The sequence below is a fragment of the Triturus cristatus genome, chromosome 12 (assembly GCF_964204655.1).
Source record: "Triturus cristatus chromosome 12, aTriCri1.1, whole genome shotgun sequence".
NCBI classification, from domain to species: domain Eukaryota; kingdom Metazoa; phylum Chordata; class Amphibia; order Caudata; family Salamandridae; genus Triturus; species Triturus cristatus.
Genome location: NC_140595.1, coordinates 735048163 through 735073881, shown reverse-complemented (window position 1 = coordinate 735073881; position 25719 = coordinate 735048163).

The following is a 25719-nucleotide window of genomic DNA, read 5'->3' as shown; positions in this document are numbered from 1 at the left end:
CTCCGATCCACTCTTGGATCCACCGCATCTCTTCTGGACCGGCCGCCTGCAGCATCTTTGTCATCAGGCTCCATTGAACAGATAGACGAAACCCGACGCACTTCGAGATCTATGCACCCGCTTCCTGTGGGTGAGGTAAAGCTGGCACTCCGGTGCCCAAGTGTAGAGAAACATCTCTAGTGTCTGTGTTTTAACTCTTAAGTTCGTAGTCCATCCAGAAGACCCTTCTAGCAGTAACTTTTCAACTTTTACGCACCCATTGAAAACCTATGGGAGCCCGCGTGTAACTTTCCTCACTGCACACGCGACCCGTGGACCTCCTGGTCACTAACTGAAGTTAGCTCCTTGTAGGCCCAGCGATTCTAGAGGCCCTAGGCCTTTTCCCTTTCCTGTTCGTGGTACTTATACCACTATTTTAGTATATGGTTTGAGTGGCCACCAGGGCCCATCCATATAAAGTGCAACTTCTGTATATTGTAATACTTTCTTGTTTAACGATTTGTGCTCCTGTGCTCATAAAGAGTCTAGGGGATACTTTGAGTAATAAATACATATATATTTTGAATATATATCTGCGTGGTGTCCTTTCATTGGTATAAAAGGGGGTTACATATGGTAAAACAGCCTGCTTAACACGCTTTAACGAGTTTAGCGTCAAAGACTGCTTAGCCTACGCTACCGCTAGGGCAGCTAGTCCAAAAAGGTTGACTTACAACCACACCATAAGGGTTGCTTGGCATGGTACAAGGTGGTCACTTTAACTAGTGAACATCATATACCAGGCCAACTTCTCACATTGGTGAGCAGCGGTTGGATTTGAGCTTGCTGTGTTTTACCTCTGTAATCTCTTTGTTACCAATTGAAAGATCATACAGGTACCTTTAGGTACATATAAAACAAGATTAGATATACTTAAGTTCTACTGAACTTAGTTGTTGTAGAGCAAAGGGAGTAGCACACCCTGACTACAACTACTAGATAGGTTTAGTAGGAAACCCCAAGTGTAGGTAGTTGCAACACATCCACCCACACTTAAGAGCAATGGCTGGGGCAGAGGGGTCCAATGTACCCATCTCTATCGAGAGTGACCCCCAGAGGGCACCAACCATCTTTGCTACCCTAAACCAAAATGAGCTCAGGCAGTTGGCAAATATCAGGGGCCTTAAACAGCCCAGGAACCCTACCTCTGCTGAACTCAGAGAACTCTTACAAGCTGATGAAGATCAGAGAGCTCTCAAGAAAGCCTCCCAGTTAGGCCCCTTAGGGACTGGAACAGGAGGCCCCCCTTCTGAAGATGCTACTGAAGTACCCCTTTCCAATAGTCACCCCTTAGATGAGAATCACACTACAGAGGATGAAAGTGATAAGGGTACTGATACAGATGGTAGTGGGGATGAAGGGAGAACTAGCCCAGTGCCAAGTGTTATACATGGCCCAGCTAACTTAAGGCTACTTGGGACTGACAATGGGGTCACCCCATTGGATCTCCCTAGTGGACTTAACCAGGGGTTTGAGAGGCAGAGGAATCACTCAGGTGACTCTAATGCTTCTCATGCCTCTAGAGGCTCTCAAGGTCGCTCCAGAAGGGGGATGACCAGCCCTCAGAGGAGGGAGCATGAGGCCAGAATGAAGGAAGCTCAGCTGAGGATCAGGAGACAGGAGCTAGAAGTAGCCCTGATGGAAGAGAAACTGAACAAGGCTAGGCAACCTAGAGAGAGTGGGTCTATACCCACTGGTGTCAGCATTGTCCCTAAGGACAAAGATAGGGTCTTTGACAATAGGAACCTGTCCAAGGTTGTGCCCCCTACAAAAGTGGGGATGATATCCACAAGTGGATGACTGCTCTTGAGAGAGCCTGCAAAGTGCAGCAGGTTCCTGAAGACCAGTGGGCAGCAATCCTATGGCTCTCCTTAGAAGATAGAGGCAGAGACAGACTCCTCACTGTTAGAGAGGAGGATGTCAGAAACTACAGAGCCCTGAATAGTGTCCTAGTTGATGGGTTAGGCTTAACCACTGAACAGTACAAGTTAATGTTCAGAGATACCCAGAAGACACAGACTCAGGACTGGTCTGAATACATTGAATGTGCCACTAAGGCTTTGGAGGGTTGGTTGCTGGGAAGTAAGGTGTCTGATTATACAGGATTGTACAATTTGATGATGAGAGAACAGATTTTAAATAACTGTCAGAACCAGCAACTGCATCAACACTTGGTTGACTCAGATCTGACCTCTCCCCAAGAATTTGGAAAGAAGGCAGACAAATGGGTCAGAACCAGGGTTAAGCAAAAGAACCAGAACCAGGGCCAAGGGGCTGATCAGAAGAAAACAGACCAAAAGGGTGGAGATCAAAAATCCAAAGACTAGAAGTCTTCAACAGGGCCCCAAACTAGTACTAACGGGGGTGGGTCCCAACAACCCAAAGGGAAGAAGAAAGAAGGTCCAAAGAAACCCTGGTGCAAATCTTGCAAGAATACAATTCACTGGACTAGTGATTGTAAGAAGGGTGGAGCCCCCAACACTGTTACCCCTAAGGCACCTGCTCCCAGTACTACTGTTAGCAGTGTTGGTCCCCAGACAAAGGGTGTAGTGGGAATCACTATGGGAACTGAAGGAGATTCTGACTTAGACAGAACCCTGACACAGGCAGTCTTGATCTGTGATGGGGACATGGATTTGTCCCTGACTGTGAGCCCCAGTAACCTGGGCAAGTACAGACAGACTCCTTTAATAAATGCAAAAGTGGCTCAAGCCTACGGGGACACATGTGCCAGTGTCACTATGGTGACACCAGGCTTTGTGGACCCTGGACAGTACATACCAGGTGAGAATTACCTGGTGACCAATGCCAGCAATGCCACTACTTCACATAGTGTGGCTATTGTTAACTTCTCATGGGGAAGGGTTACTGGCCTCAAAAGGGTTGTGGTTAGTGCAGACCTCCCAGTAGAATGTTTGTTGGGCAATGACCTAGAGAGTTCTCTATGGTCAGAAGTGGAGTACAGGACACATGCAGAGATGTTAGGTATATCACCACATGTCCTTGCTGTGACCAGGTCACAGGCCAAAAAGTGCCTCACTGAACCACAGGTCTTGGATCCTGGAACAATGGACCAAGCACCTACCAAGAAGAAGAACAGGAGGGTTAAGGCCGTGCCTTCCCCCCTGCCTCCAAGTGATGATCAGCCTTCCCAGGAAGATGATCTAGAGAACCCTGAAGGAACTGTTCCTGAAGAGTTTGAACCTGACCAGGTTGAGTTTCTGGGGACAGGGGGACCTTCCAGGGCTGACTTGGGGCAGGCTCAGTTAACCTGTCCATCTCTTGAACCCCTCAGACAGCTGGCTGCTGCGGAGACTGCTGGGAATGCTCAAGGTACCCATAAAGTGTATTGGGATGATGGGCTCCTTTATTCAGAGACTAGAGACCCAAAACCTGGTGCAACCAGGAGGTTGGTTATACCTCTGCAATTTAGGGGCTTCCTTCTTACCTTGGCTCATGATATTCCTCTAGCAGGACACTTAGGCCAGAACAAGACTTGGGACAGGCTTGTCCCTCACTTTCATTGGCCTCACATGAATGAAGATACCAAGGAGTTTTGTCGCTCCTGTGTACCCTGCCAAGCCAGTGGCAAATCAGGTGGCACAACAAAGGCCCCCCTAATACCACTACCTGTGGTGGGGGTCCCCTTTGAAAGAGTGGGAATAGATATAGTGGGTCCCATGGATCCTCCCACTGCATCTGGGCGCAGATTTATACTGGTGGTAGTGGATCATGCCACCAGGTATCCAGAGGCAATTCCCCTTAGGACCACTACAGCTCCTGTTGTGGCCAGGGCCCTGCTGGGAGTATTCTCCAGAGTGGGGTTTCCTAAGGAGGTGGTTTCTGACAGAGGTACCAACTTCACGTCAGGATACTTGACAGCTATGTGGAAGGAATGTGGTGTCAACTACAAGTTCACCACTCCTTATCACCCACAATGCAATGGGCTTGTTGAGAGATTCAACAAGACCCTAAAAGGTATGATCAAAGGATTACCTGAAAAGCTCAGGCGAAGATGGGACATCCTTCTACCCTGCCTTCTGTTTGCTTACAGAGAGGTCCCACAAAAAGGAGTTGGCTACAGCCCCTTTGAATTGTTGTTTGGGCACCCTGTAAGAGGCCCACTGTGTTTAGTGAAGGAAGGATGGGAGTTACCTCTCAAAAAGCCTAAACAAGACATAGTGGACTATGTACTTGGTCTCCGCTCCAGGATGGCTGAGTATATGGTGTGGTACTGTAAAAATCGGACCCGTGTAGGTGGCATGGTCCCACCATGCCAAGTTTGGTATCAGCGAACCGCAAATGAGCAACGCGGTATGTATGAGTGTTTTCATCATGTTCCACTGATGAATTCACCGTGTATACGATACTACATATTGTATCCATGGGTTCCATTTTACAGTAGTAGCCATTTTGTGGTTGCCCTCACATAGGCTGCACACTAAGGCCGTGCCTAGGCTTAAAGGACACGTACACCTTCTGTGACTTCTCTCTGACCTGTGCAAGCCGACTCCGCTGCCCGAGGTCAATCCTGTCCGGCCGGTTCCTTTCTCGCGGCCTAATGTGATTAGCATCAGGGCTCGACCCATCATAAAGCCCCTGTTCACACACGCTCCCTGACTAAGCTGTTTTCACACCTGACCCTGTTTCCTACTTTATGGCTTGTTTTACGAGCAGGACGTGCCCGTTTTATTGGGGTCTGCTGTTATCTGATGAGGGTTCTGAGCCTTGCTGGGTACAATAACTGCATGATTAATGAACTGAAATGTGGGATTGTCATTATGACTCTGCTATTCCTTTGAAACTAAAATATGTGAATGACCACTTGTAAAACAGGGGCAGTGTTACCCCCAAAGCGTAATTTTGTGTATATGAGTAAAGACTGGTTTTTGGTTCGGGAGCAGTCTCCTGAGAACATACATCGTGTTGTACTTCTCAGATATCTGTGATTGGTCTGCAGCCAATAAAGACGTTCTTTGAATTCACCTAGAAGACTCTGTGTTTATGTGGGTCTGAAACAGGAAGAATAAGAAGTCTTAGGGTGTGTTCCCCTGCACCGCTGGGTTCTAAAAACCCAGTACTTCAGTTGGCGCCCAGCGTCGGGCGATTTCAGTGGTACCGGTCCAAGCCAGAGGTTCGTGAGGAGCTTCGTTTGGAAATTCTGGAGGAAGGCCGCCACTTCATCGACCCCTGCATGTCGACGTGGTCCGAAAGTCTTTTCTGCGAGGTTCTCCACGTCCCGACGGCTACTAAGGATTGCTGCCCTGATTAATCGCCCTGTTTTGGACCCTTGACGATTTGGTAGAGCGAAACAATTGAGAGAGTCTTCTGGTGAAGTCATCGATACCTCAGTTAAGTATAAGTGGAGCGTCTCCCAGTTTGTTTGGTATCCTTCGGGATTTTGGTATCCTTCGGGATCGCTTTGATTTGGGTCTTGCAAGTGCCAAAGCCAGAGGACTCTTGTATTCACGAGACTATCGTATTCGATAATCCTTTGAAGTTTGAAACTAGACTAGTGAGCAAAGATGCCTGGTTCTAGTATATTTGGAAATTTGTTTTGTTTTGGTTGTCAAAGGGACTCCCGATTGGGGGATTCGTGTCCGGTTCCTCCAATTGGAACTCCAACTTATGAGATTTATGTGAAACATGGCGTGGGCCCCATTACGTATATTGAAGTATGGGTCCGATACACCAGAAAGGATGGTGTTTTAAAATGGCCCCAAAATGGTAGTTTCGACACAGAGATCCTAGATAATTTAGAAGTTAAATTGTTCAAGAAGAAAGCCCAGCCGGCGATGTTTGATTCTTTCCGCCTATGGCGAATGGAAGCCAAACAAAGAGAAATTAAATTAGCAAAGAAACATAAAAGAGAGAGAGGTATGTCGATCATGCAAGCAGCTTTGCAGTTTAAGGATAATCAAGAGGACCGAATGGATGAGCAGTTGCATAGGCAACGCAAACTAGTCATTGATAAATGTTACCCAGTTTTGCCACCCCTTCAACAAGATGAGTCAAAAGAGAAAGAGAAAGATTCCCTAATGTCCCATTTGCTAAATTCGCCACCCCCTTATGCGCAAAATGCTACAGCGCCTCCACAGCCCGTCAATGTGCAGCCTCCAGCTAATGCGCAGCAAGCTTTCCCGCAGCCGCCAGCTCCTCCTCAGCCAGCTCCTGTCCCGGTAGCACAGCCTTCCCAAGGGCCGCCGATTTTGCTACCTTCCACTTCTGCGCCCCTTGCGACTTTTCCGAGCACATCAGCTGCCCTACCGACTGCTACCCCTGTATCTGTATCTGCACCCGTTTTCCTTCCCTCTGTTTTTCCCCCGGTTCTTGCCTCGACTTCTCCTTCTGCAAGACAACGAATAGCTAGTGCAGTCACTAGTCTTATATCACCCCTCTTTGGGTCGTCTACTACGACCCCTGGCCCACAGCGTAAGCAGTTACGTAGTCAAATACCTGGTTCTAGAGAGAAAGAAGAACTGGACCGCATGGCACGTAGATGGATTGTTTATCCTTCTAGGTATGATGTAGAGTCTGTTGTTAATGTTTTTCATCAGTGGGAAGCGCCACAACAGCGGTACGTTTTTGAGAAAATGTGTGAAATTCTATGTGAGGAATTGGAAGATAATGATGTAGACTCCAGTCCGCAAGAATTGTGTCAAGTGCGATTTGAATTTGGAAAAGGTACGATTGTGGGTTCTGATGTTGAGAAAGCAGTTGTGACACTGTTGTCTTTCAGGAATGGGGATTGTCAGCAATCGTTGTTTGGACAGGAATTCCCTGAAGGGAAACAAGTAAAAGCGCGACAATATCCGATGCGTGAGGTTCCTCCAGTTTGGAGACCTGGTGATGCTGCTGCTAATCCACCTGTTTTGCCACATTTTCAGCGTGTTTGGGTACATGTTCCCTGGAAACGATCTGAAGTTTTAGCCCTTAAACAGACATTGCCTGACCCCCGTAAGAACCCTGCAGGATATTATAAGGAGTTATCACAGACTGCAGAATCATGTGTCATGAACCTGGCTGACATAGATATGTTGTTCGGGAATGTTGTTCCACAGCCTTTGTGGGGACCGATTCGTAATGCAGATCATGCTGCAGAATTAGGTGACACATGGGCTAATATCATTAATGTGGACAATGGACAGGTCGGTGGTGCCAAGCCTGATCCCGTGGTAGCAGAACTCCCTGGTAGAATAATTAATTATATGAAAACTTTAATGCCCGCAATACGTGTAAATTGGGATAAATTATCCGCGTGCAAACAGAAGAAAGATGAAACAGTGTCCGATTTCTTCACTAGGTTTGAAGAAACATTTATCGACCACAGTGGTCAGGACATGAGTACAGAAGGTGGCCAACGGTTATTTGTCGATAAATTTGTGCATAATTTGCTTCCAGATTTGTGTAAGAAATTAAAAGATTCGGAGAGTTCTTGGGCAGTTTCCTCTTCAGCACAAATACCGGCTACTGCACAGTATTATGAAAATAGGGATAAAGATGAGAAGGATAGAACAGATAAGAAAACGAAAGAGTTGAAAACGAAGGTTCTTTTACAGCAGGCTTATCCGCCACGTGCAGGTCAGAATAATTATAGGCATACACAGGGTATCTATCAGCAACCCCAACTGTTTCAGAATAATCAGCAAATGTATGGGTATTATCAACCACGTGTCCCTATCGGTCCCAATCAATGTTCGTATTGCAAGGAGGAGGGTCACTTTAAAAATAATTGTCTCAGATTGTTACAACGCACGAATAATGCTTATGGCACAAGAGGTAGAGGTAGCCAGCAAGCCCCAAGAGGTAGAGGGCGTGGAAATGTTCCACAGAACGCGCGTCCTCTTCCGCCTCAAAATACGATGAATAGTTTTGATCAGCAAGCCAATGCGACTGGCAAGACAGCGCAGTACTATAATAATGACTACTATGCAGAAGATGATAATACGGAAGGGGATGATTACTAGAACAGCCGTAGACAGAGAGAGGGAGTTGTTTCAGTGCCAGTGGACCAGAGCGGACCATATGTTAAGGTGACTACAGCGGGTATAACAGAGCCCTTTCTGCTGGACACTGGTGCTGCAAAGAGTTCTATTATGCGCTCCAAACTCCCTGGCGCGCCTTTGTCTGGCGAAATGAATGTTTCCGTAGGTTTTTCTGGCGCCCCGGTTAGGAACCCGATCTCAAGTCCTATGGCCCTTTCTGTTGGACCTTGTGAGCTGAAAGCACCCCTCATCCTGACGACAGGATGTAATGAAAACTTGTTAGGATTGGACCTGTTGAAGAGATTACATGCGACATTATATTGTTCTCCCTCAGGAGTACAACTTACGCTGGGTAAGGAAGTAATTTCTCCCATGTATTTGTCAAAGAATGAATTGCCAGCTGAATTGACGTCTCTTCCTGATGCCCTTTGGGCCACTGGCCCTAACGATGTAGGCCTTTTGGAAATACCGCCTTACGTTGTCACTTTAAAAGCCAATGTTAAATTGCCCCGCATTCCCCAGTACAAGATCTCTAAGGAAGGTGAAAAAGCGTTGTTAGCAATTATCTATGATTTAATTGAGAAGGATGTCATTGAAGAGACAAGAGGCAACGTTTGCAATAGTCCGGTTCTGCCTGTTTTGAAATGTACTGACCCTTCGCAGCCACCTGTTTACAGATTTGTGATCGATCTTAGAGAGGTCAATAAGGTTGTTGTGCCACAGTTTCCAGTGGTCCCTGATATAACCGCCTTGTTGACTATGATCCCAGCTTCCGCTGCTTGGTTCTCAGTAATTGATTTAAAGAATGCTTTCTTCAGTATCCCGATTGCAGAGGAGAGCAGAGATATTTTTGGCTTCTGTTTAGGAGGTCGAAGCTTCCGTTTTAAACGTGCTCCACAGGGCTACTGTGAAAGCCCATCAATATACAGTCAGGCTTTAAAAGCACAGCTTGATGCCCTTGTTTTACCTAAAAGTGCTACCCTTATCCAGTATGTTGACGATTTACTAATCGCCGCAGATACTGAGGAGATTTGTAAACAAGCTACAGCATCATTGTTGCGTCATTTGTCTACCTTCCATCACAAAGTGTCTCTCTCTAAGCTGCAATATTGTCGAGAAGAGGTGACCTATTTAGGTCATCTCTTCTCGAAGGAGGGAAGGAAGCTGACCCAAGAAAGAATCCAAGCCATTGCACAATTAAGCGTGCCAAAGACAAAGAGAGAAGTGCGTGCTTTCCTGGGCATCACTTCCTATTGTAGGCACTGGATCCCGAGTTTTTCTTTATTGGCAAAACCATTGCTAGCATTAACATATAAAGATATACCAAATCCTGTCCCATGGTCTGCAGAGTGTCAGAAAAGTTTTGTGGAATTACGAGAGGCATTATGTTCAGCTCCTGTGTTGGGTACCCCAGACTATAGTAAGCCTTTTACCCTGTATGTTTATGAAAGGGACGGTTGTGCATTGTCAGTACTGACACAGCCTTTTGGAGACAGACCGCGCCCATGCCCGTATTTTTCATCGACTTTGGACCCTGTAGCGAGGGCATTGCCAAGTTGTTTAAGAGCTACAGCGGCAGCAGCTGCGTCTATTCGACAGTCTGCTGGACTAGTGATGAATAACACATTTGATCGTAATGGTTCCTCATGCAGTGGACACATTGTTAAATAGGACCAAGACACAGCATTTAACTAATGCTCGATTGTCAAGTTATGAGTTGACACTGCTAGCGAGTCATGTACACATAAAGAGGTGCAATACGTTGAATTTAGGGGCTTCCTTCTTACCTTGGCCCATGATATTCCTCTAGCAGGACACTTAGGCCAGAACAAGACTTGGGACAGGCTTGTCCCTCACTTTCACTGGCCTCACATGAATGAAGATACCAAGGAGTTTTGTCGCTCCTGTGTAACCTGCCAAGCCAGTGGCAAATCAGGTGGCACAACAAAGGCCCCCCTAATACCACTACCTGTGGTGGGGGTCCCCTTTGAAAGAGTGGGAATAGATATAGTGGGTCCCATGGATCCTCCAACTGCATCTGGGCACAGATTTATACTGGTGGTAGTGGATCATGCCACCAGGTATCCAGAGGCAATTCCCCTTAGGACCACTACAGCTCCTGTTGTGGCCAGGGCCCTGCTGGGAGTATTCTCCAGAGTGGGGTTTCCTAAGGAGGTGGTTTCTGACAGAGGTACCAACTTCACGTCAGGATACTTGACAGCTATGTGGAAGGAATGTGGTGTCAACTACAAGTTCACCACTCCTTATCACCCACAATGCAATGGGCTTGTTGAGAGATTCAACAAGACCCTAAAAGGTATGATCAAAGGATTACCTGAAAAGCTCAGGCGAAGATGGGACATCCTTCTACCCTGCCTTCTGTTTGCTTACAGAGAGGTCCCACAAAAAGGAGTTGGCTACAGCCCCTTTGAATTGTTGTTTGGGCACCCTGTAAGAGGCCCACTGTGTTTAGTGAAGGAAGGATGGGAGTTACCTCTCAAAAAGCCTAAACAAGACATAGTGGACTATGTACTTGGTCTCCGCTCCAGGATGGCTGAGTATATGGTGTGGTACTGTAAAAATCGGAACCGTGTAGGTGGCATGGTCCCACCATGCCAAGTTTGGTATCAGCGAACCGCAAATGAGCAACGCGGTATGTATGAGTGTTTTCATCATGTTCCACTGATGAATTCACCGTGTATACGATACTACATATTGTATCCATGGGTTCCATTTTACAGTAGTAGCCATTTTGTGGTTGCCCTCACATAGGCTGCGCACTAAGGCCGTGCCTAGGCTTAAAGGACACGTACACCTTCTGTGACTTCTCTCTGACCTGTGCAAGCCGACTCCGCTGCCCGAGGTCAATCCTGTCCGGCCGGTTCCTTTCTCGCGGCCTAATGTGATTAGCATCAGGGCTCGACCCATCATAAAGCCCCTGTTCGCACACGATCCCTGACTAAGCTGTTTTCACACCTGACCCTGTTTCCTACTTTATGGCTTGTTTTACGAGCAGGACGTGCCCGTTTTATTGGGGTCTGCTGTTATCTGATGAGGGTTCTGAGCCTTGCTGGATACAATAACTGCATGATTAATGAACTGAAATGTGGGATTGTCATTATGACTCTGCTATTCCTTTGAAACAAAAATATGTGAATGACCACTTGTAAAACAGGGGCGGTGTTACCCCCAAAGCGTAATTTTGTGTATATAAGTAAAGACTGGTTTTTGGTTCGGGAGCAGTCTCCTGAGAACATACATCGTGTTGTACTTCTCAGATATCAGTGATTGGTCTGCAGCCAATAAAGACGTTCTTTGAATTCACCTAGAAGACTCTGTGTTTATGTGGGTCTGAAACAGGAAGAATAAGAAGTCTTAGGGTGTGTTCCCCTGCACCGCTGGGTTCTAAAAACCCGGTACTTCAGTTGACGCCCAGCGTGGGGCGATTTCAGTGGTACCGGTCCAAGCCAGAGGTTCGTGAGGAGCTTCGTGTGGAAATTCTGGAGGAAGGCCGCCACTTCATCGACCCCTGCATGTCGACGTGGTCCGAAAGTCTTTTCTGCGAGGTTCTCCACGTCCCGACGGCTACTAAGGATTGCTGCCCTGATTAATCGCCCTGTTTTGGACCCTTGACGATTTGGTAGAGCGAAACAATTGAGAGAGTCATCTGGTGAAGTCATCGATACCTCAGTTAAGTATAAGTGGAGCGTCTCCCAGTTTGTTTGGTATCCTTCGGGATTTTGGTATCCTTCGGGATCGCTTTGATTTGGGTCTTGCAAGTGCCAAAGCCAGAGGACTCTTGTATTCACGAGACTATTGTATTCGATAATCCTTTGAAGTTTGAAACTAGACTAGTGAGCAAAGATGCCTAGTTCTAGTATATTTGGAAATTTGTTTTGTTTTGGTTGTCAAAGGGACTCCCGATTGGAGGATTCGTGTCCGGTTCCTCCAATTGGAACTCCAACTTATGAGCTTTATGTGAAACATGGCGTGGGCCCCATTACGTATATTGAAGTATGGGTCCGATACACCAGAAAGGATGGTGTTTTAAAATGGCCCCAAAATGGTAGTTTCGACACAGAGATCCTAGATAATTTAGAAGTTAAATTGTTCAAGAAGAAAGCCCGGCCGGCGATGTTTGATTCTTTCCGCCTATGGCGAAAGGAAGCCAAACAAAGAGAAATTAAATTAGCAAAGAAACATAAAAGAGAGAGAGGTATGTCGATCATGCAAGCAGCTTTGCAGTTTAAGGATAATCAAGAGGACCGAATGGATGAGCAGTTGCATAGGCAACGCAAACTAGTCATTGATAAATGTTACCCAGTTTTGCCACCCCTTCAACAAGATGAGTCTGGGTACAATAACTGCATGATTAATGAACTGAAATGTGGGATTGTCATTATGACTCTGCTATTCCTTTGAAACTAAAATATGTGAATGACCACTTGTAAAACAGGGGCGGTGTTACCCCCAAAGCGTAATTTTGTGTATATGAGTAAAGACTGGTTTTTGGTTCGGGAGCAGTCTCCTGAGAACATACATCGTGTTGTACTTCTCGGATATTTGTGATTGGTCTGCAGCCAATAAAGACGTTCTTTGAATTCACCTAGAAGACTCTGTGTTTCTGTGGGTCTGAAACAGGAAGAATCCGAAGTCTTAGGGTGTGTTCCCCTGCACCGCTGGGTTCTAAAAACCCGGTACTTCAATGGAGAAGGCATCCAAAAACCTTGAGGCAAGCCAGGCCTTACAGAAAGCTTGGTATGACCAAAAGGCTGTTTTGGTTGAGTATCACCCAGGACAGAAGGTATGGGTGTTGGAGCCAGTGGCCCCAGCAGTACTCCAAGACAAATGGTCTGGACCCCATACAATCCTGGAAAAGAAGGGTGAGGTTACCTACTTGGTGGACCTACGAACTCCCAGGAGTCCCCACAGGGTACTCCATGTTAACAGGTTAAAAGCATATGTTGACAGGGCAGACATGGGCTTGCTTATGGCTACAGATGAGGGACAGGAGGAAGAGAGTGACCCTCTCCTAGACTTGTTGTCTCAGAACCCTGAAGATGGTTCAGTTGAAGGAGTGACCCTTGGAGGCAACCTCACTGAGCATCAGCAGATTGAATGTAGACAAGTTCTACAATCATTTCAACATATGTTTTCACTGATACCTAGTCAAACTGACTGGTGTACCCATGTGGTGGACACTGGTGACAGTCTGCCTGTAAAGAACAAACTTTACAGACAATCTGACCACGTCAGGGACTGTATAAAGGCTGAGGTACACAAAATGCTGGAACTGGGCGTCATTGAGCCCTCCGAGAGCCCCTGGGCTAGCCCAGTGGTTCTGGTCCCCAAACCTCACACCAAAGATGGCAAGAGAGAGATGAGGTTCTGTGTGGATTACAGAGGACTCAATGCTGTCACTAGGACAGATGCACATCCTATTCCAAGGGCAGATGAGCTCATAGATAAACTGGCTTCTGCTAAGTTTTTGAGCACATTTGATTTGACAGCTGGCTATTGGCAAATCAGATTAGCTGAGGAGTCTAAGGCCAAAACAGCATTTTCAACCCCAGGTGGGCACTACCAATTTTTGGTGATGCCCTTTGGTCTGAAGAATACACCTGCCACCTTCCAAAGGTTGGTGAATCAAGTCCTTACTGGGTTGGATGACTTTTGTGCAGCATATCTTGATGACATTGCTGTCTTTAGCTCCACCTGGGAGGATCACCTGATCCACCTGAAGAAGGTACTTGAGGCTCTGCAAAAGGCAGGCCTCACTATCAAGGCTACTAAGTGCCAGATAGGGCAGAGTAAGGTTGTGTATTTGGGCCACCTTGTAGGTGGAGGCCAAGTTCAACCACTGGAGAGTAAGATACAATCCATCAAGGACTGGTCTCCTCCAACCACCCAGACTCAAGTTCGAGCTTTCTTGGGCTTGACTGGGTACTACAGGAAGTTTGTTAAGAACTTTGGGTCCATTGTGACTCCTCTTAATGATCTGACATCCAAGAAGATGCCCAAAAAGGTTCAGTGGACAGTAAGCTGTCAAAAGGCATTTGCAGACCTGAAGAAGGCCATGTGCTCTGCACCTATCCTAAAAAGTCCTGACTACTCCAAAGAGTTTATTGTCCAAACAGATGCTTCTGAGTTGGGTGTGGGAGCTGTGCTGTCATAACTTAATGTAGATGGTCAAGACCAACCCATTGCTTTTATTAGCAGAAGGTTGACCCCCAGAGAGAAGAATTGGTCAGCTATTGAGAGGGAGGCCTTTGCTGTGGTGTGGGCCCTGAAGAAGCTGAGGCCATACTTGTTTGGCACTCACTTCAAGATTCAGACCGACCATAAGCCCCTCTTGTGGCTAAATCAGATGAAGGGTGAAAACCCCAAACTGCTTAGGGGGTCCATCTCCCTACAGGGGATGGACTTTACAGTGGAGCACCGGCCAGGTACAGACCATGGGAATGCAGATGGTCTCTCCAGGTACTTCCACTTAGGACATGAAGACGAGACTGGTCAAGGCTAGTTTAATGTCCCTGCGTTTGGGGGGGGGGGGGGTTGTGTAGGAGAGTAGGGTCTGCTATCCTATGGTCACCCCAAATTTTTGCTTTTTGCTTCACTGGTTTTTGACATATTGAGGCTGTGGGCCTGCTAATCAGACCCCCAGCCTGCTGTTCTCTCTACTAAATTGACACTATGCACTATAGGTGCATAACCAATTGGAATTGGATCACCCTGTGAGCCCCTGTACCAGTGTACACTAGGTACCCAGGGCATTGGTGTATCTAAGGCCTACCAGGGGCTGAAGCATGTATTGTGCCACCCCTGGCCTGGCCTAGCAATTTGACACAACTGGCTGATCACTCAGCTGGGGTAAGTTGGTGTAACCACCTCTTACTTAGGTGTAGTATACCTATACCTAACCTTAAATGGGACACAAGCACCAACCAGCTACTCGACGTCTGCTTTGCCGCCGCCTCCTGCCGGAGCCCGAGCCCAGAGCCCGACAAGACCTGGACCTCCAGACCTCTCACCGCCCGATCCACAGTCCCTGCGAAGAAGGAACCCGTGGAGGCACCGAGACACGTGGAGCCAGCCATCTTGAAAGACCCACGACAAGCTGCAAGCGCGACAACAGAGGCTCCCTCCAAGTTGTGCTTTGGGTCCTGAGAAGCCCAACATCCGAGCAGCATCTGCACCAAAGGTGAGCCCTCCAGCATCTCCACGATCTGCGTGGGGCCCCTCTGCACCTTGCATCTCGACGCGCCTGCCCGGTCCCTGGCCCGTTGGCTAGTGGCCATTTTAGCAACGAACCTTGAAAACTACGACACTGGTCTGGTTGCTACAGACTGGCCCCTGCTGCCCCCTAAAGGAGCAGCCCCTCTGACCTTGCTGGTCAGAACAATCAGTTTTCTTCATTTTCCACGACTCCTGCCTTTGCCAAGGCTTGTTTGCTTCCTTCGAGTCACCGACACCGCCGACAGCGAGAGCCTACGTGGGACAGCTCGTGAACCAACTCCTGGACGTCGTCGACCTTCAGGGACCACGTGGCTGCGGAGACAAGCTACGCTTCATCACCTGTTTGCACCCGACATCGCCTGGTACCTACCTGGTGCCACGCCGGTCACTGGCTAGTGACTGTGAACACTGTCCCCTCTGCTTTCAGGTCTTCTACAACTCCGATCTACTCTTGGATCCACCGCATCTCTTCTGGACCGGCCGCCTGCAGCATCTTTGTCATCAGGCTCCATTGAACAGATAGACGAAACCCGACGCACTTCGAGACCTATGCACCCGCTTCCTGTGGGTGAGGTAAAGCTGGCACTCCGGTGCCCAAGTGTAGAGAAACATCTCTAGTGTCTGTGTTTTAAGTCTTAAGTTCGTAGTCCATCCAGAAGACCCTTCTAGCAGTAACTTTTGAACTTTTACGCACCCATTGAAAACCTATGGGAGCCCGCGTGTAACTTTCCTCACTGCACACGCGACCCGTGGACCTCCTGGTCACTAACTGAAGTTAGCTTCTTGTAGGCCCAGCGATTCTAAAGGCCCTATGCCTTTTCCCTTTCCTGTTCGTGGTACTTATACCACTATTTTAGTATATGGTTTGAGTGGCCACCAGGGCCCATCCATATAAAGTGCAACTTCTGTATATTGTAATACTTTCTTGTTTAACGATTTGTGCTCCTGTGCTCATAAAGAGTCTAGGGGATACTTTGAGTAATAAATACATATATATTTTGAATATATATCTGCGTGGTGTCCTTTCATATGGTAAAACAGCCTGCTTAACACGCTTTAACGAGTTTTGCCTCAAAGACTGCTTAGCCTACGCTACCACTAGGGCAGCTAGTCCGAAAAGGTTGACTTACAACCACACCATAAGGGTTGCTTGGCATGGTACAAGGTGGTCACTTTAACTAGTAAACATCATATACCAGGCCAACTTCTCACACACACACACTGCCATTGCAGGCTGTTTGTTTTGGTGCAGAACCAAGTGAAGAGTCGACATGGCACACATCCCTGTGCGCCATGCCTACAATCCACTGCCCTGGCATAGGTAAGCCACCCCTCTAGCTGAGTGCACTATACCAGTGGTGAGGGTACAGGTGCATGAACGCTGTACCCCCACAGTGTCTAAGTAAATTCTTAGACATTGTAAGTGCAGTAATGCCATTAAGAATATATGGCCTGGGAGCTTTCAGCTCAGATCAGATCAGCTCAGATCATGCAGGTGTCTTCGACCTGTTTTGGCAAACTGAAAAGCCTACGAAAATTCATCCATTTAGTACCTGAGGACTGTCGCCGAGTCGTTATACATGCCACGGTGACGGCTAGATTGGACTACGCGAACAGTCTATATGTAGGCTTACCTGCATATTTGAATAAAAGACTGCAAATGGTCCAAAATGCGGCTGCGAGAATGATTAGGCGAGTACCTTACCGCCATCATATCTCTCCGCACATTAAGATGCTCCACTGGTTGCCCGTGGCCAGGAGAATTGAATTTAAGGCCCTGACATTTGCTTTCCGCTCCTTACATGGTAAATGTCCGAGCTATTTGAAATGGCGCTTATGTAGCTATAAACAGAATTCCTTAAACCTATTATGTGTTCCGAGGTTCAAGAAAGCGCAGATTGGAGGGAGATCCTTCATGATTGTGGCTACTAAGCTTTGGAATGCCTTGCCTAACTTCTTGCAACAGATAGAATCTGAGCCACTTTTCAGGAAAGCACTGAAAACCTGGCTTTTTAGTCTAGAACCGAAGGACTAGGTTAGTGTGAGGAGCCGGGACACCTCTGCTTGAGGGAGCTGTTCGCGCTTTTACAGATGCTGTTATTATTATTATTATTACAAACTCCACAGCACCATATTGGCTTTACTGAAAACTGAGAAGTTTCGTATCAAACTTCTCAGCACATTAAACCCACACTGATGCCAGTATGGGATTTAATGGAAAATGCACTCCAAGGGCATCAAAGATGCCCCCTGAAAAAACGATGTAACTCTAGTGTCCAGGCAAAACACACCTCTCCATCCCCGCCATCTTGAAGATGGGGGGACCCAACCAACTAGAGTGAGGCCTATGCCCCCTCCCACTAGAGGGTGGCATTATAGGGTGTGTACCCAACCCCAGCAAGGGACCCATTGGTCCCGACCTGTACCTACCTGTAACGCCCCTAAATGTAGTATTTAGGGGCAACCCTGAACCTTGTCTCCTCAGACAAGACCAGACAAGAAACACGAAGAAGAGGGACCGAATAGCTGTGCTGAGGAAGAAGATGACACCAACTGACTTTGCCCCAGTTCTACCGACCTTTCCCGACCTCGAGCAACTACAGCTAAATCATGGTGTGTCCTGTAGCCCCCAAGAACCTGGACGACCTGCCCTGCCTTTGCCAAACCTAAGACTTTGTCTCCCGTGAGCACCAGACTTGCTCAAGACTAACCAACTCTAATTCTGGATGGCTCCATGAGTCCCCACCACTCAGCCCCCAGCACCTTGAGCCCGAATCTGAATGTCCCACCACCCTACAGAGGTCCCCCTGATGATCCTAGCCTGGGTTGCGGTGACCCTTGAACCCCCAAACGCATTTAACCCGAGCCTGCAGCCCTTACCTGGGAGGCCCCTCCAACCGCGACCAAAGAGCGGTTCAAAGAGTCCAACCGCTCCTCAGCGCTAGCCTCGACACAAAGAGCTTTATGTTCTATCAGCCAGGTGGCCTGCACATCAGCAGTCCCCAAACCAATGACTGTGCTTTGCCCTTGGCTAACGTGTGGCCCCTGCACTCTCCACTCGGCCGCCTGTGTGCAGCTGGCGGTGTGAACCGAGTGCCCACTTGACCCAAATACTACTCACGGACCGTACACTCACTTTTGTTCTTGCAGGACTAAGAGGGTATTGTGAGTAATCTTGCAACACTGTATTACAAAACGCAATATCTTCTTTCCCTTCCCTTAGGAAATGCACCAGTGGGGTATCTAGAGATACCTCACTGAGTAAGGAAAGCCTATGATTTGGTTCTAGTAATAAAATAACACTAAATGATATTTTATCCAAATCAATTGGTCTGAGTTCATTCTTTGAGTGTGTGACATCATTTCTTGCCTGAGTGTGTACAATATATGCTTACCACTACTCTCTGATAAAGCCTTACTGATTGCCCACACTACTGATAGAGATCAGGGTGTCCAAAATATGCCCACTACCACGGATAGAGTAATCTCACAGTTACACGCACATACATTCATCATACGCTAGGGCCCATTTCACTAACATACGCTCAAATACTCTACCAGCAATAAACCTGTGGGAAGAAAACTCCTAAACCACCCTGCATCTATATCGAGGACGATAGGACCTAATTATAGTGATTGTCCTTAAACATACTCTATATAATCTATACAACATATACAATAATGATCAAAAATATAAACCCAATAATTGACAAGAAAGAAAATTCAACACCATGTTTAAAATTATATTGCTTTATCTAAAAATTAGTCAAAGAAAAATCAATCAGAATAAATCATTTCTCATAGTTACCTATTCTAACTAAGTGTCAGAACGGGTCAGGACAAGTCTCTCGGTAAAGTCTCTCAAGACGAAGTCCTCAGCATCGATCCTCAGCAACGCAAGTTCACGCAGCAAAGGTAAAATGGCAAGTGGCAAAGCCCTCCCTAAGCTAACATTCTTATAGTGAAAATTACAATGGAAACACACATAAAGTTATTCAGCATCCGCTGAATCACTAAGCAAAGCGAGAAGGAAGGAATGTATCATTGCTACATCTGAAAATCTTCGCTCAGGAAAGTTCACAAAATATAAAACTACGGAACAGGAACCAAAAACTACAATGTATTTAAACAGTTCCGTCTCTCCTCGGCAATCGAGCCACAGTTCACAAGTTTTCTCCAAGGCTCCTTTGTCTCTCAGAGATTACCATGGACGTTCCATTTCTTTTGGAGATCCTCCAAACTGCTGATGTCCTCATGGAAAGTTTTACAACAAGGACTATGGTCAGTTGTCTTCAACCTTTTTCCAGCAGGGGTCTCCCTTGCCACATCACAGAATATGCCACAGCCAGGCTTCGAAATTCAGTTAATTCGGTTAAGGCCTTCATAGGCCACAAAAATTAGTGTAAATTTAGTCCCATTTTAGGAGAAATCAGAAATGTCTTTCCCCTTACACAACATTACATACCAGTCACTCTTTCATCATCTCTCTTTGTCTCTAAATAAACACTCTCCCTCAATTCTTCTAATTCAATCTCTTGTGGTTCTCTTTTCGAAATTTTCGAATTCTTCTTTTTCTTTTCATTTTTCAATTTCTCTTTCCCTCTCCTGTTTTTACAACACACACACACTAATCTTAATATCAGTAAAGCAACAAGTATACAAGACAGAGGAAACAATATTCTACCTATAATAGTACTACCTATTTTTGCAATAAAATTCTTAACAGCTATCATCTTATTAGCTATTTTAGTCCACAAACTCCCAGCTTCAAGTGGTACTAATTCTTCATGCAAATCAGTAATATTTTTGATATAGACCTTCAGGTCTTTACTTTCGTCAGGAATGTAAGTGCAACAATGTTGAACTTTCAATATTCCACAAACTCCACCCTCCTTGGCCAATAGAATATCAAGGGCAAGTCGATTTTGCATAGACATGGCACGTACGGCACTTAATTCCGTATTCACCAAAAGAAACCCTCCTGCGGTATTCGTCGATAAGCGATCAACCACTGTGGACAGTTTCCGAATTCCATAAGCATTTAAAGAAATTCCCACTGCTGGAATCAAAACCCCAAAAATATCACCCACAATTTCAGACCAAGTTTCTCTCTTAAAGCGTGTTAATAAGTTAATATCTTCTACATCTTTTAGTTTATCTGTATGAAAAATCTTAGGAAAAACCAGGCCCACATAACACGTGCCATACCAATGGTCAGGCAACTTGTAATAAGCCTTGTTCCCACAAACATAGTACACTCCTGGAAAAATTGTATCTTCTCCACCTCTGAAACCCCAACCTGTCGCAACGAAGTATGTATCATGGCACTCACTAGTCCCCACGAAATATGTATCATATTGGGATTTCCTTCTGGTAATGCATAGTTTACCCTTCTGCGGTGCATCTAAAGCTAAAGTTGGAATAGCCCCATTTCTCAACTCTTTTCCCATCTCAATGTCCCAAATTGTCTCACTCACTTCATATTTTCCCATTTTCTCATGCATGTTCATTCTCCTTTCCTCTACCATATCCAGGAAAGCTTTCTCCTCTTCTTTCAGACTGCAAGTTAAATTATTCTTAAAAATGTAATCTAATGTTAATCCTTTTTCTTCAATAAAAATCTCACCAAAAGTGTTAGCTTCTTTAGCTGGATTCAGCTCTTTGTTCATTGGCAAGTGCCCAAAAATACTATCTCTGTTAGACATCTTATAATCGATTTTCCCTAACAAATAAAAAACACTACTTAAAATACTACAAGAAATACCATATGTAGCTGGTAAATGGTGATAAGTAACACCCTCTGAAACGGATGCAGGTAACTGCATGCAAACATAGCAATCCCTTACTTCCATTGTCTTCACATATTCATACAACAGTTTAGAAAAAACATTACTAGAAAAATTATTAATTGACCTATCTTTGTGTATATAACTATTACTTTTAATTGGAACTACTTTTTGTGAATTCTTCTCTATATTAGTCATATTCTCTGTGTTCATCTCAAATTCAACCTTAAAAGTAACTAATAAAACTAAAACACCCCATAGAAGCATTAATAATCCAGTACAGCAGCAGCACATCCTACACCACCTTTTAAAGAAGGCACATCTATTTTGATTATTCTCTATGTTAGCCATTTTCTGCTTCAACCTCTACTACTCCACTACTGAAATTAGAACTTTTCAAATTTTCAACGTTTGTTCCAAACTCTTCAGCTTCTTCAAAAGATCTTTCCGTTCACTCAGTCCAAGTGAATCCTTCTTTTACTCAGTTTGGATACTCATCATTTTTCACTCCAATTTCTTCAACATCAAATTGTATCAGATCTCCAACACTCAAATCCAAATCCTCAGTATCTGACTCTTCTCCAATGTCAGTCAAGAGTACTTTCAGGATTTCACCAGTATCTTCCTCAACCACTCCTCGTACGGTCTCCTCTGGATTTCCTTGACTTTCTACCTCTTCACCTTCAGGCAGTGTCACATACATCCATTCCGGCGACCTATACTTTTGGTTAGGTTTTCTCACTCTTTTGACTTCTTCCGGTTCTTTCGATTCTTTTGATTCTTTCCCTTCAGCCTTTGAACTTTGACTCGATATTTCATTCACTTGTTCAGCTTTTGATGAATTTGCTCTTATTACTCTGTATCTCACCCTTTTAACTCTATTGTTAGGCCAACGATCTCCTTTCACAACCTTTTTCGGCCTTAATTCTTTATCATTCCTTTCTCCAATCCAAGTTCTCTTTCTCAGAACTCGACCCTCTGTTTGTCCATTTTCATCATCCGATTCTATTTCAATTGCCTTCTGCTTTCGTTTCTTAGCAGTTTTCTTCTCTTTCACAGATTCTTTCACCACTATTTGAGACTTCCCTACTTCTGTCCCTCCTCGGGTCTCCGACACGCAATCTTCTTGCTGTCTACTTGTCCCTTCACCTAGCTCCTCATCAATATTCCCTACACCTCCTCGGGGGTATTCCGCAATCTGTCCCTCTCTATCTTCTTCTGACCCTGCTTCTTCAAGAATAATCTCAAGTGGTTCTTCAATCTCCTCCTCTTCTGATTCAGGAGTAGTCTCTGTATGATTTCTCTTTTCTTTTCTTTTTCCTCCACTGCTACTTGAAACTTCAGGCTCTTTAACAGAATCTGATCTTCTCTCTGATACTCGCAGTGATTCTCTTGAAGCTCTCTCTGCTTCTTTTCTCACTGATTCTGTATCTTCAGTATCTTCACCATCACTGGAATCTGACTCTTCAAAATACTCTTTACCAGTTCCTTCTTTTGGATTTGGAACTCTCAGAGTATGACTCGCATGTACCCAGTGCTTCACTCCAGCACACGTTACTGCAGTCGTTGTAGTCAGAATAACTTGTCTCGGCCTTCCCCACCTTGGAATCAAGCAATTTCTTCTTCTGTGCACCTTAATCCTCACCCAGTCTCCTGGACTTAGATCATGGGCTTGCTTCTTCTCAAGTGTGGTAGCTTCTTCTCCAACCTGGTGAAACACAGAATGAACTGCGTCAGCCAGGCCTTTACAGTAATCCAAAATCATGTCATCAGTTATTGTCACCAATTTATTTACAGGCACGAATGCATGGCGCATTGCACGTCCCATAATTATCTCATGCGGGCTCAAACCTGTAGTTCTATCTGGAGTAGATCTCATAGTCATCAGAACTAGAGGCAAAACATCTGGCCATTTCATGCCAGTGGCTACACACATCTTTCCAATTCTATTCTTGATTGTGCCATTGATCTGCTCAACCACACCAGAAGCCTCTGGTCGGTATGCACAATGTAGCTTCTGCTGTATTTTCAATGCTTCACAAATCAAACCTATGAGTTCATTTTGGAAGTGTCTACCTCTGTCAGACTCAACTGTAACTGGAAATCCGTACCTAGGAATCAACTCCCTTAACAGTAACTTTGCCACTGTTAATCCATCATTTCTTCTAGTCGGGTAAGCTTCCACCCACCTTGAAAACAAACAGACTACCACCAAAACATACCTCAGTCTGTTTACTTGGGGCATTTCAATGAAATCAATCTGCATTCTTGTAAAAGGACCTCCTTCTCTGCCAATTGTCCCTAGACTCACCACTGTCTTTTTCCCAGTGTTAAATTGCTGACAAATTAAACACCTTTGACAGATGCTCTCTGCAATTGTCCTGAATTTTGCATTATACCAGGTTTGTTTAAACGACCTTACCATCGCATCCCTCCCCAGATGTCCTTGGCCATGATACATCCTTGCCATTGACGACAAAATTGAGTTTGGCATTACTGGTCTGCCATCTCTGTAGACCCAAACATGGTCTGTTTCTCTTGGAGCACATCCTGCCTTAATCCAATCTTGTTTCTCTTCTTCTCCTGCCTCATCTTGTAACTGCTTCACTTCATCCCATGTTTCTAGGACATTAGTAAACATCACAGAAAGGAAAGACATTTCCCCCTCTCTTTCCCTATTAATGGATTGGTTTGTCTTGGCACAATATTGTGCAACATCATTTGCATAACGGTTTCCAATCGTTATGAAATCCTCCCCCTGACCATGGGCAGCACACTTTACAACTGCTAACTCCTTGGTCAGCTGTATCGCCTCAAGCAATTTTCCAATCAATTCAGCATTCTTTATCGGAGTTCCACCCGATGTCAAGAAACCTCTTTGTAGCCAAAGCTGGCCAAAGTCATGCACCACTCCAAATCCGTACTGACTATCAGTCAACACAGTTGTTCTCAAATCTTTTCCAATCTCACAAGCTTTCGTCAATGCCACCAATTCAGCAACTTGCGCAGATTTCACTCCTTTCAATGGTGATGCTTCCATGACCTCTGAAACTTTGCACACCGCATATGCTGCACATAGCACACCATTATCATTCCTCAGGCATGATCCATCCACAAACAACACATGATCATTCTCAGGTAAGGGAATATCCCTTATGTCTGGTCTCGGTTTTGTACAGTACTCAAGCACATCCAAACAATCATGATCATCTTCCATCTTTATACCCACATTTTCAATATCCGGCAATAGTGTCGCTGGATTCACATTCACACATCTCTCAAGAGTCACATTTGATGCTCCCAGAATCACTTTTTCATATTTAGTCAACCGACTATGTGACATGTACTGAGTTCTGCTTCTTGTCAAAAGAATTGCCACATTGTGAGGTACGAATACCCTTACAGGATACCCCATTATAATTCCCTCACTCTGTTCCAGGCTTCTGCATGTTGCAGCCACAGATTTTAGACAACCTGGTAAACCCACAGCTACAGGGTCAAGTGTCGATGAGAAGTACGCAATAGGCCTTCTCAATTGTCCATGTTTCTGGATTAACACTGAAAGTGCACATCCATTCCTCTCACTGCAGTACAATTCAAACTCCTTTTCATAGTCAGGCATACCCAAAGCTGGAGCCTCACACATTTTACTTTTGAGTTCTTCAAATGCTGCCAATTGTTCTGCATCCAGATCCAATGGATCTGTCATTTCACTTTTTGTCAATTTAATCAATGGCTTTGCTATCAGGGAAAAATTAATTATCCACTGACGACAATATCCCACCATACCCAGGAACATTCTCACTTCTCTCTGGGTTTTTGGAGCTTTCATTTCTCTGATTATTCTGATCCTGTCAGTAGTCACTTTTCTCAGACCTTTTTCAATATTGTGTCCAAGATAATGCACCTCTTTTTTTGCAAAATTGCAATTTGGCTGGAGATACCTTTAACCCTCCATCTGCCAGATGATTCAGTAAAGCTATGGTATCCACTTCACAAGCTTCACGTGTCTTTGATGCCACAAGTAGGTCATCAATGTACTGCACTAACACTGAATTCTCAGGCATGATCAGACTTTCCAACGATCTTTTCAATAACTGATTGAATATCGAAGGACTCTCCGTATACCCCTGTGGGATACGACACCATGCTAAAATACGCTGGCCAAACCTAAATGCAAAAATCGGCTGGCTGTCATGATGCAATGGAATTGAAAAGAACGCATGACACAAATCAATCACTGTATACCACTCAGCATCATGTGGAATTTGATACAGAATCACTGATGGATTTGGCACAATAGGACAACATGCCACCACAATTTGATTAACTTTTCTCAGATCTTACACGATCCTAAATTTGCCATTGGGCTTTTTCAGTCCCATTATCGGTGAATTACACGGACTACTCAATAGTTCTCTCAGAACTCCTTGCTGAATCATTTTCTCAATTATAGGAGTTATCCCTTCAATTATTTCTGGTGTCATTTTGTACTGAGGAATGTTAGGATATGTAATTCCTTCTTTCACTGCAATTTTCACTGGATCTACATTATTCATCAATCCCACATCCTCTCCTGTAAAATCCCAAACTGCTCTTTTCACTGTGTCTCTCAGCACTTGAGGCAAATCCTCCAGATTGAACACAGCAATGCACCAATTAACTCACTTTCT